The sequence below is a fragment of the Microcebus murinus genome, chromosome 15, assembly GCF_040939455.1.
Source record: "Microcebus murinus isolate Inina chromosome 15, M.murinus_Inina_mat1.0, whole genome shotgun sequence".
In the NCBI taxonomy this organism is placed as follows: Eukaryota; Metazoa; Chordata; class Mammalia; order Primates; family Cheirogaleidae; genus Microcebus; species Microcebus murinus.
Window position 1 is genome coordinate 66,025,377 of NC_134118.1, and position 12,377 is coordinate 66,037,753.

Consider the following 12,377-nt stretch of genomic DNA (forward strand, 5'->3'; position numbering starts at 1 on the left):
GTAGGTAAGTTGCTTAACCTGAATTATTATGCTTTATAGTTCTTACCCAATAGGTCCCAGGAATTGGTGAAGACAGTCATGCCATCATTTTGAGAGTCAATTCAGTTATTGCAGGAGAGAAATTGGGAGGATGACTGTTTTGAGAGTCAGAGGATCTGGCTTTGCCCCAGTTAGATTTATGAACTTGGCCAAGTCATTTAATTTCTCTAAGTGTCAGCTTCTTCATTTATAAAATTAGGATGTTAGATAGCTGTCTCCAAGGTATCTTCCAGTACTAATGTTCCACTGTGGGGGGTTCCAATTGTAGCATAAGAGACTCCAAATCTCTAATTGCTTCAAAGATTGCCTCAGGAGACAAATTAGATCATAAGGGGTTTGGAATACAGACTTACCTCACACATGCTGTCAGTAAATGACATTTTTTTCCTTTGCCATAATGGCTTTTGAAAAGTTATCCCACTTTTTGGGTAGCTCCTTTTTTTCAGGATAACTACTTTTGCCCCGCCCGCCCCCACACACATCCCAAAACAAAAACAAAACTCCACGTTCAAGAAATACACTATAAAAAGTGATATTTTGACATTACGGTCTGAGGCAAAGATATATTCACCAATTTACTCATCTAGATAACACCATGTTTGGATAAACCCTAAATGTTTTGCTTTGCGTAGGTTCTTTTCGCAAAAGAGGTGAAGAGTAACAGTTTTACAGTTCTTCAATCTGATATGTGTTTGCTATTCCCAAGTATTTTAAAGAGCTCTTATATTTTGCCTGCATGGTATTTTTCTGAACTAAAATTTTATTTTTCAAGTTCATTTTCAAAGTAAAACATTCATGAGCTCTAAAATAGTTTAAAAAATCATTTAAAAATAATTAAAATAAACTTTTGTTATATTATCTTTTATATAAAAATTCTAGTTATTTATGTTCAAATATTTTACTTGTAAAATCTTGCTTTTATTTTTGATTAGTGTATTTGTTCAAACTGAATAATTTTGGAGTGTCTGGGCTTTGAATGAAATGTATCATCAAGTTATCCATATGAATTAAGGGAAATTAATAGTTTTTATTTTATTTTATTTTCTTAATGGCAGGTTTTGAAGAATGAGCTAAAATTGTAAATTGATAAAGCCAGGAATAGGTGTATTCATGTCCATCATCTGAGCTGAGTAAGGATGTATCTATCACATTCCAAAGGTTCTGATTAAAATAAAGACATATTTCTCTTCAGCAAATTGCTGAAACTTAAAAGCTTATAAATTTACTCCTAGAGTCTCCATTCCAGCAGGGGTTCATGTATGTTTGTATGTATGTGCATGTTGTGTGTATGCTCGTGAGTATATGTATTTCGAAGCTACGCTGAGTTTATGCATAGGTATAGAGAAAAGAGATGAATGCCCATATAATGAATAACAAATTGAGAATTAGACAGCATTAGACCTAGATGGAAAAGGCCAAGACAGATGAAAATTTCCCTCTCAAAGGTCTATACAAATTACTTACTGCCCTTACCTACAGTCTCTCACCTCTGGAGGTGGTCTGAGGAAGGACAGACAGAGGGAAAGGTTCCATCTTTCTGGAAACCTGTCCTTTAAGTTTCTGACACAAACTTAAAAAAACAGGTACGGGCTCACGTCCTACTAACAGTAACTGGGTTTTGCTACAATGATTTATATAAGAGCACGGACTGGCTCTATCAGTCTCACTTGTACAATGCTACACGCCAAATGCCTGCTGCATCTGATGCTACTCACTCATGCATACGTCATTCATTCCAACAAGAGCATCCTCCCAAACTTTCTTTGGGATGACTGTCCCATTCTCTAACTGGCTTTCTACGAGGTCTCTGGTTTCATCAAATCTATTTATGAAATATATATTCCTACTTCTTCTATAGACATATGGTAGGTTATCAGCACTTTATCTTATATAACACAGAAATGTAAATCTTCCAAATGTCTATAGTTATTAACTTCATTAGGAATAATTTTTATCAATGGTTTTCTATCATGAGTACCAATATGGCAAAGCTGCCAACTGGCAAATATCTTAAGAAATCATAATCTAAACAATACTGATTTCCCTTTAAGAATGAGTGGTGCATGAAGGGAAAACAGTCAACATATAACAGGCTTATATATTCTGAAAATTTAACATAAAAACATATAAATATCTCAGAGAAAAAGTTATATAGGGTAACTTTTAAACTAATCAGATGTTTCTATGGGAGTATGCTAAAACAATCAAAACTAAAACAATCAAAACTAAAACAATCAAAACTTTTAGTTTGAAAGGCTTGTTATATTTTGTACATAATGGTTATTTCCAAATCGTTTTCAGCTACAGTGTTGTTCAAGTGCCCAAAACAAGTGCCCAAAACATTGTAATTTAAGTCCATCTTCTCTACGCCCAGCCCAACTTGAACTATAATATGTTATAAGAGGTCAATGCACTCACTTATTACAAGTGTTCCTTGTGGAGACTGTGGTGTTGTCTAATGTAGCTGCTCACAACAGCACCCTAAAACAAGACATCACATGGATGTAGCTAGCCATCACTGGAGGCTGGGCCTCGTGTAGAAAGAGGAGCTGCCTGGCAGGAAGAAAGAGCTGGTCACGACATTCATTCACGTCGCTCTCCAGCAGGAAGCAGCACTGGCTCTGAAGGCAGCTCGCTTCCTGACACAGTGCCCAGGAAGGAGAGGGAAGGGTTGCGGGGAGTGTGCTGATGGCCACTCTCTAAAGACAGGGGAGGAATAGAAAGTCAGAAAATTGAAAATAAATAATACAACTCCCTTTCTGATGTAAAGTGCCAAAGATTTCAGAAGGGAATGCAAATCTGGCATAAAAGACCTTTGTTTCCTTTTCTTGTATTTTGACATTTTCCTAGAATCACTTGATAGCATCACATTAAGCTTCATTTCAGATTCCTATCCAAAGTCAAACTACCAGATGCAGCAGAGTGTGACAAAACTTTCCAAAGGAAAAGACCAGAATGAGCATTTTTGCTTGATTTTTCATTCACTGCCTTCCAGAAAAGACCAATTAAAAAAAAAAATTAAAGGTCACATTAAAAAGCAAACTTCACACTAATAAACCACATTGTTCTACTATTATAAAAATATAGGCTAGAATATTTCATTTTCACAAACTCCAGTTATTCTTATAATGAAAGTTATTTTGTGTGTGCTCTCACTCCATCACCAGTACAGTTTCACAATCGAACTCTAAGTATGAATATGAACACTGTTAGCCGGAGTCAACTGTCAGACACAGGGAGAATATTCACATGCAGCGGAGCGGAGCTGTAACCACAGTGCATGCTATATGGTTGCAATAATTGTGTAAATGCAACCTTCTCATAGAATCCCACACAGCACATTCTTAAAGCATGAAAGTGTGTTTGAAGGATAATGCTAATGGGATGAGATATCTTTTCCAAAGACTGCACACCAAGGATCTAAGAATAAAGAAATAAAATCTAGAAAACAGTAAGTTAAAGCCTGTTTCCTCTCTGAGGTTGCATTAGAGTTATCAAAAAAAGAAAAAAAATAAGGAAAGAAAGAAAAAAGAAAAAAAAAAACAGAAAGGAAATTAAATTTCTATTTTCACAGGCAATAATGTGTTGTACAATTTGCAATTAAAAATAAATTAGGCACAAAATCTGCAACAGATTGTTTTTAAACTTTCATTAAACCTCTTGAGTTATGCTGCTAGATGCAACGTGCTAACAGAAATGCTAGGGTTGAAATGAGTTTCTGGCATATGAAATAAAACTATGTCTTCAATCTACAAAAAATTTAATTTACAGCTTAGCTGATTGGATGTAGCATTTTAACACCATTTTGGAGGTTTAAGAACAGCAAGTGCCATAATCCTCTGAGTATTTTGATCACTAGCACACAAGCATGTAACATACTTTGTGTTCAAGGGGAACCTTTATCCAGGATGCAAAGCTGGTGCTGAATTATAATCACATTCAAAAAGATTGCAAGCCTGTGGGTATTAAGCTTTGCACTCAAGCTTAGCCAAGAAGATTTAAGCAACCTACTCTGGGACCATACGGTTGATCTGATAAGAGTATTCTGAGACCTTGAAGTTTATTTTTATCAGAAGTTTTCCATTCAAGGTCTCAAACATTAGACCTTTTTAGTGCTAATCAAAAGTGTTTCCTTGCAAGCTTCAACGATGACACTTACAAGCAGATGGAATTCATGAGAGAGAGAGAGAGAGAGAAAGAGAGGAGAGGGACAGGCACAATAGTTTACCTCCTAAATAAAAGAAAATCTTGAAGGCCTAAAAAATAACTTCTGATGTCTTAGATGTTATTCCAGATTTCTTTGCAGTATTTGTCTGAAAAAGATTTGTCAGATATTTTCACTACTCAATTTAAATAACTTAAGTTATTTAAAAGACAGATGCCATCTGTATGGTAAAGCAGTCAACTATGTTGCTGAACTTTTTTCTTTCAAATGAATCAGTAAGTTATTTATGGAGCAGGTGCTGCTCACATTCAGTCTCTAATATAAGATACCAGGATAAAATAGAAATAGAGTTCAGAATTTATTTTTACATATTCTTTCACAAAAAATGATAATCAAACATTTATAAATTAAAATGCACTTGAATATGGCATCAAATAATCATACCTAAATTTCTCACCCTTGTGAATGTAAGAAAATAACGACACAAACAGCTGAGGGCTTCTGGGACACCTTGATCAAAAGTCCTGAGCCTAACATCTGTGTTCTTTCTTTGCTCTTTTTTAATAAGTGACTATTTTGGAAGTTCTTTTTCTTACATTGTGCCCTTTTGATTGAAAAGGATAACTCAGAGGATGGATGAAGATAATTTCACAACAATCTATACCTTTTCACTTATATATCATTTCTGGGTTTTTTTCATTTTTTACCAAAAAAAAAAAACAGATGTAATTCAAACTGGCAATATTTTGATAAAGGTAAGAGAGGATATTTTTCTCTTTCAATTAAAAAATGAAATAAAATAGAAGTTTTCCACATGTAAGTTTTTAAGAAAAGGGAAAACTTCTCTATTCATGGTCATTGAGGCTTAGCTCAATCTGTCTAGGTCTATTTTTGTCCTCCTTCATCAATGGGACAGTGTAACATGGTCATAGCTTTTGTATTTGCTAGCCTCAACTACCTGGGCAGGAGAGTAGGCATAGTTTAGTCAGAATAAGGAAGAGGTAGGGTCAGGCCTAGACTGGACCACCTAGGGCAGGTGCCTGAGTGGCATGTGAGCTGGAGGTAGCTTGCAGATGACATGTGGCGACCTTAGCAATTCTCTGCTTCTAACTGATGAGCCATGTTGACTGGTCAAGCCAGGTGGTAGGCCCAGTGAAGATATATCTGGAAATACAGACTCAGGTAGACGTATAAAGGTGAACAGTAAGAGAAGTCAGAGATTATGTTCCGGGTTTAGGATTCAAATAGGGCCAGAGAATAGAAGTACGGATATAGGTGTCTCATAAGGTGATTGAGAATAGTTTCAGAATCTTGAAGCAAAAGGACAACTCGCACAATGACACCACTTACACACACATAACTACAGTCTCTAGGGGTAGTTGTGCTTTCAGTTCCGGTTTCTAGCAGTATTTGAGGTGTTGTCAAGTAAAGGCTTAGAATAATCCCATTTTCACCATCCCTCCCTTTGCCAAGAGGGTAAGACAACCTTCTTTAGGTGCATGTGCTTGCACAGAGCTAATTCCTCAGGGGTGGCTGCAGATTTTAAAGGATAAACCTGGTGGCTACAAAGGTTTCCCTGATTAAATAAAAAATGAGGACAAAAGAGATGTGAGGGTGGATGGGAAGCACACAACATATCCAACAGCTGAATTAGGGTTTGGCTGGTACAGTACTGAAGTACACAATTACTGCGGACCTGCTGTAAGCCCTTATTATGTCTGATCTCTCTAAAATACTTGACACCATCGATTACTCCTTGAGTGTTAAATCTCTCTCCTCTCTTATTTCCTGAAGCTTAGCTCTTTGCTAGTTTTTCTTCTACCTTTTGGATTTTTCATTTTTATTGTCCTTTTTTGGCTTCTGGACATCTTCTTTACCTAATTACTGGGACAGTTCAGGTTTCTGTTTTGGTTCTTTGCCTTTCTCACACAAAATGCTCTTCCTGGGTGCTCTCATCCTATCCAGTGGTTTCAACTTCATCACACCTGGATGATTCTTAGTCTCTTTCTCAGGTATGGTCACTCTGCTGAGATGGAGAGCCGCATGGCAGTGGCCAACTGGACTGATCGAATCTGAATATTTTTAGGTACTTGAAAGCTAAAATGTCATAAACAGGACTGGTTTTCTTTCTTTCCACTCCACCCCCTCCTTACCCCACCGTTTATGCCCAAACCTGCTCCATCTTCTGTTGTCTTCACCTTGGTTGATGGGGCAATTATCTACCCAAAGTAGATATGCTCTTGTTATTTTCAAACCTTCTCTCATCTTCATCCCTAAAATCCAATATCATAAGATCCTATTCATTCACCCTAAAAAATGTCTCTTGGGTCTGGCATGGCTTCTCCTGTCCCTTTGCTGCTGTTGTAGGTCTACCCACCATCTTCCCATCAAACCTTTGCAATAACTCTGCTCTCTGATTGCTCCAGTTCAGCAGTTCTGCTCTCCAAATGTGGTCTAGGAGGAGTGGCATCAGCATCACACTTGCTACAGATAGAATCTCTCAGGCCCCACCCAGACCTGGTGAGTAAAAAACTCTGGGTGTGGGCCTGGCAGCCTTTATGCTCAACAGATTCTCCAGGTGCGTCTGACGAATGCTAAATTTGAGACTCACTGAGTTAGCTGATTTCTATGCTTCTGGCTGGCTGGTTCCCAATACAATAAATCCAACTGTGTCACTGCTCCCACACGCAGATCCACTGGTAAGCAGTAGTATCAGCCAGTGTTGTCAGCAAAGCCTGTGTGGCAGACAACAGCGCTGCTTACCAATATTTTCAGTTTTCCTTCTGGTCCGTTTAAGTCAGGTGTGTCCACTTACCTTGCTTTGTTTAATGAAATGTGAAAGTAAGAGATTTGTTTCACTTTTGGCCAGTGACTTTAAATAACCAGTGCACGACTTGCCACGTTTCCTTCTCCCCTATCACAGTCTCTAGCAACATTCAGATGGTGGAGGGTATGTTGGCCTGGGCACTGGAGAGGAGAAAACAAGGAGCAGAGGTCCAAGCTGATTGTGATAGACTCGTAACGGGAGTTAAGAAATGCACCTTTTTTTCAGGTTACTGAGATGCAGGGTTGTTTGTTCCTGTAGCATGACCCAGCCTATTCGGAATGATTCATTTTACCTTCTCAATGTCAGCCTCTTGTCCAGCAATTCTTCTTCCTTCCCATACTCCATGCACAAAAAATAATACATTCACTGTTCAGTAAACCTGCCAAGCTTTTTTTTTTTTTTTTTTTTTTTTTTTTTTTTATGACAGCACAGCAGGTCTCTGTGCCTGGAGGACCTAACACACATTTTTACCCAGAAAATTCCAACTCATTCTTTGAGTTTCAGTTCAGATGTTCAATCTCCTGGTTATCTTCTACTGGGGTAAAGTCAATTGCTCTATCCTCTGCTATCACAGTAATCTTTGCACATCTCTGATATGTTTTGTATCATGATTTACTATAACTTAATTTTCCAAAATTCTTCTCTGCCCACTAAAAAGTTTAATTTTCTCAATAATTTGGACTCTGATGTATTCATTTTTGTTCCTTTAAGGGAATTAGTCTTTTTTAAGAGAAATTTACAACATTATTTATGTATTTTTCTAGAAATAAAGTAACGTAAAACTGCCATCATAGTTTTATACGTATATTAAAATAAAGTCACGTAAAACAGCTATTGTAGTTTTATATGTATATTTATGTTACTCAGCTCTTTAAACCTTTTCCTCTATTCTTTAATATTTGTTTGGTGGTTTTACCCAATGTCAGTTGGGCGAAGGCCTTCAGGAAGCAGTCTGCAATAATCCCCACATCCTTTGCTTAGGTGGCGACAATGACCTGGTACAATTAACCCCTTGAATATTGAAACTACAAATTTATATAGCAGAAGTGACAGCTTTATGAGAGAACTCACCAGGCTAAAATTATAGTTTTTAATCTCTTTCACCTGAATGCATTATCTTTTGTGACCACAGCATTACTCATCTGCCACTTTTTGTCCACTCCACAATTTTGTGAGGACTTCCTTCAGTTTATTCACGTCAGTTTCATATGTCACTGTCTCAAGCAGTTTAGTTCCATATACTAACAGGTATTTCATCTTGGATTTGCCCTTCATAGATCCTAAGTGAGACTTCTTTAATACACATTCCTCAGGTCCAGTCCTGCCAAATGTTTCCACCCTTGGATGAGCCCTTTCTGTTGACGGTGGCATCATTGTTCTGAGACATCCAGTCTTCTCTGACCCCCTTCGTCTTCTTGGCTCCTCATAGCCCATCTAGTACCAATGTTCTTCCCAGGTGTTTCTTTTTGCCCATTCTATCTTTAAAAATTCATCTTTCTGAGTTCTCATTTATATCCCAATTAATGCTAACAACAAAACGTCAACCAAAACCAGACCAATCTTACAACATACTTGTTCATTGCTACCTTGCCCTGAGGTCTCAAAAACCCTTCCCTTCAATATAAACCCAATTGCTTTAGTGGATTATATAAAAACTACACTGATGGCCTTTGTCATCCATTCTATTTACATCGTCCATGTGTCTCCCAATTTCACTATCTTCACTTTAACATCCCTCTATAGCATTCCATGAGCTGAACTTATCCATCCAATTTTGGTTCTTTTGTTCAGAGGCTGTCCCTTGACTTGCATTCCTTCTCTCATCCTTCAGGATAAAGCTCATTTTACTTCTTCATTAAGGAAGACCTTTCCTCCTTTAAACTTCTATCCTTTGCAAAATATATTATTCGTTTAACAATTATGACATAAAGTTCTTAATTTTAATCATTTCCTTGATCATAAGTTTGTTTATTAGTGGGTTGTCTTATAGTTATTCCCCAGTAAATTTTCCAAAATATTTAGAACTCATGAAAATGTCAACAATGTATTGAGCACACTTTGTACTGGACAGGCCAATTAAGAGGCCATGAGTTGTATTCTCATTACTTCAGTCAAGGTCTTCCTTGCATTTCAGTCCCTCTGCTTTTCCCCCTGTGACATTCCCTCCCTAGAGGTGTGCATATGTCAGAAGGCAGCCAGCCTTTGGGCTGACCTGCAGCCTAGATGGGGCCTGGCAGTAGAAGTCAGATCACCATGGCATTCAATATTGGACCAGTAGAATCAACCAGATCCTTTTTCTCTGGAAGTATGAACTTCAGAGGTAAAGAGTGAAAGAGGTATTTAACACAACAGACCACTGAAGCAGAAATAAAGAATATCTCATTTACTGCAAAGGTGGAGGCCTAGAATCAGGAGCACCTTTGCAGAGAGGGAGGAAGTCAGCCAGGCTGGCTGTATCCTGGTCAACACTCCCGATACTGACAGGCCTGGCCATGGGCTGACCATGTTCCTCATGAGGCACCCTTGGTAGTGACTTTGAGCCAGTAAGATCGTATGGGCCTACCCAAAAATATATGAAACTGAAGAAAACTGAAAGGCTCAAAACTGAAAACATGAAACTAATAAAATACATATGAAAACCTCGCAAGAGTTGGCAAACTTGGTGTTTATAATAATTTTCCCCCAATATTTGCTGACCACAAAGGGCATATATAACCAATTGTAAATTAGTGACTCACAGCCAAGTTATTTCAATAGCAGAATTAAATAATAATACCTTTGATTTTGGAGAAAGTTTTTATTAATATTTACTGTGGATTTTAAAATTCATTTTGATGTCTTTGCTATGAGATGGAACTGGGTCTCCAAGTCAAGAGAGCATAGAACCTTGTAAATTCATGAAAGAGTCTTGTGTTCCTATAAAGTCAACTTCCACCTTCATCCTGTTACCTGGGATAAACCCAGTTTGCCTTAGTTTCCTTGAATCTAATAGACTAATACATATACAATGCATCTAGTGCTTCATCCACATCTCCTCCAATCCTCACCATAAGCCCAGGAAAACATTTTACTCATTTTATAAGTGAGTACATAAAAAAAAAAACACCCAAGACTCAGGGATTAAGCTTAGCATCAAAAAGCCAGGACATGGCAGAGCCAGATTCCTTCCCATCTGTCAGGCTGCAAAGTTATCTTTCTACTTTACCACGTTGCTTCCTAGTTATTAATTACTTTCTCTGTTACCATATTTTGCTATCTCTATGCTTTCTTTCCTTTCTTCAGTCAATTATCTAACAATAAAAAACATGTTCCCCCTATCCAATAATAAGTTACTAAATGTAATCATGTAAAGCTATATCTTTTAAACCGTAGATTTTGGGAACAGCATCAGGACCAGAGAAACTGAGATAAGGCAAGAGTTGACATAGGGGCAACAGTAATCAGAGCAGCCCACGTCAAGGTCAAGACCATCTCAGGACTGCAAGCTAGAGCCAAATGCACGGTGCTCTTTGGCCCCTGCCTCGCCTTCAGCATAGAAATCCACTAAAATAGTGTTTTATTACAATAGTGTTTTATTACAAGCAATCAGATTAAAATGAGTAGCAAGGTTTGCTCTTAAAAGGAAAAGAAGTTTCAAAAAAGTGTAAAATTATTTTTTCTATATCTGTGAAGAATGCTGATGGGATTTTAATAGGTATTGCATTGAATCTGTAGATCAGTTTGGGTAGTATAGACATTTTGATGATATTGAGTCTGCCGATCCATGAGCATGGTATGGATTTCCATCTGTTTACATCCTCTGCTATTTCCTTCCTCAGTGTTTCATAGTTCTCCCTGTAGAGGTCTTTTACGTCCTTGGTTAAGTATATTCCTAGGTACTTTAATTTCTTTGTTGCTATTGTGAAGGGAATTGAGTCTTTGATTTGGTTCTCAATTAGATTGTTGTTGGTGTATATGAATGCCTCTGATTTCTGTGTATTGATTTTGTATCCTGAGACTTTACTAAATTCATTGATCAGTTCCAGGAGTTTCTTGGTTGAATCCTTGGGGTTTTCTAGATACAATATCATATCATCAGCAAACAGTGAAAGTTTGATCTCTTCTGCCCCTATTTGGATACCTTTGATTCCATTTTCCTGTCTGATTGCTGTAGCCAAGACTTCCAGTACTATGTTGAACAGAAGTGGAGATAGTGGGCAGCCTTGTCTGGTTCCAGTTCTAAGTGGGAATGATTTCAATTTTTCCCCATTCAGTATGATGTTGGCTATGGGTCTGTCATATATGGCTTGTATCATTTTTAGGTATGTCCCTTCTATGCCTATTTTCTTAAGTGTTCAAAAAAGAAACTACAGACCAGCACAGAAAGAGGAGAAAGCCTGTCCTTCCTTGTGTGGTCTTGCTGAGAATTTGAAAGGAAAGGGAATGGTGAGCTGATTATCAATGTGAGCTTCAGATCATTTTTTTGTTTGCTTAATTTAACTTTTTTGGTTTTCTTTTGTTCTTTTGTTTTGCTTTTCTATTTTGTGTTTAGTATTTCTTCTTTTCCTCCCAGCTTTGTTGAGGTTTAGTTGACAAATAAAATTGTACACATTTAAGGTGTACAATATGATGATCTGATGTATGTGTAATGGTGAGATGATTACCTCAATCAAGTTAGGCAACACCACCTGGCGGAGTTACCTGTTAGTATGCATGTGGTGAGGACATCAAGGGAAGCTAATGTACAGCATGGTGACCAGAGTTAATGGCACTATACTGTATACTTGGATTTGCTATTAGAGTAGATATTAAGTAGCCTCTGATCATTTTGCCATTGACCTAGTTTTCGCCCATCTGCTAAATCAGAGAATATATAGGACCACCAAGCCCTGGGGTTGGGGGTCTTGACTAGGGAGACAGAGGGAGCTGGGCTCATAGGTGGTCTGGATAAGAACCTCAAGCCACTACTGAAAATCAAAGTCACATCTACTCCTTCAGCAAAGACAGATTCTGAAAAGAATTAGAAAACATTGAGTCAGAAAGACCAAATCTGAGCGTGGAGTCCATGTAGAAAAGTCAGAAAAGGAAATGTCAACAGTGGTTCAGGAACTTAGAGAAAATTCTTGGCAACGGATTTGGGCCTGCTGCTCCTGACAAAGCTTGAATCCTGTGCCAGGTTTCCGCTGCAGGCATATACGGGAGCTTAGTAAGGACACTCAGAGAGGACCCTCAGCCATTGCTGTGTGTGGGAATCTTTGTGGGATATTTTTAAAATACTGAAGCCTGGGTCCTACCCCAGATAAACCAAATCATGGCCTGGATGGGCTAGGGAAGGATGGGTGGTACTGGGTACAAACATTTAAAAAT

At 37.9% G+C, this 12,377-nt stretch overlaps 1 protein-coding gene across 6 annotated transcripts in view; it reads right to left on the reverse strand.

The window, feature by feature from the left end:
• TENM3 (teneurin transmembrane protein 3) overlaps positions 1 to 12,377 on the reverse strand; it is a 2,406,934-nt gene that overhangs the window by 1,206,089 nt on the left and 1,188,468 nt on the right. The gene's annotated exons all lie outside the window — the stretch shown is intronic.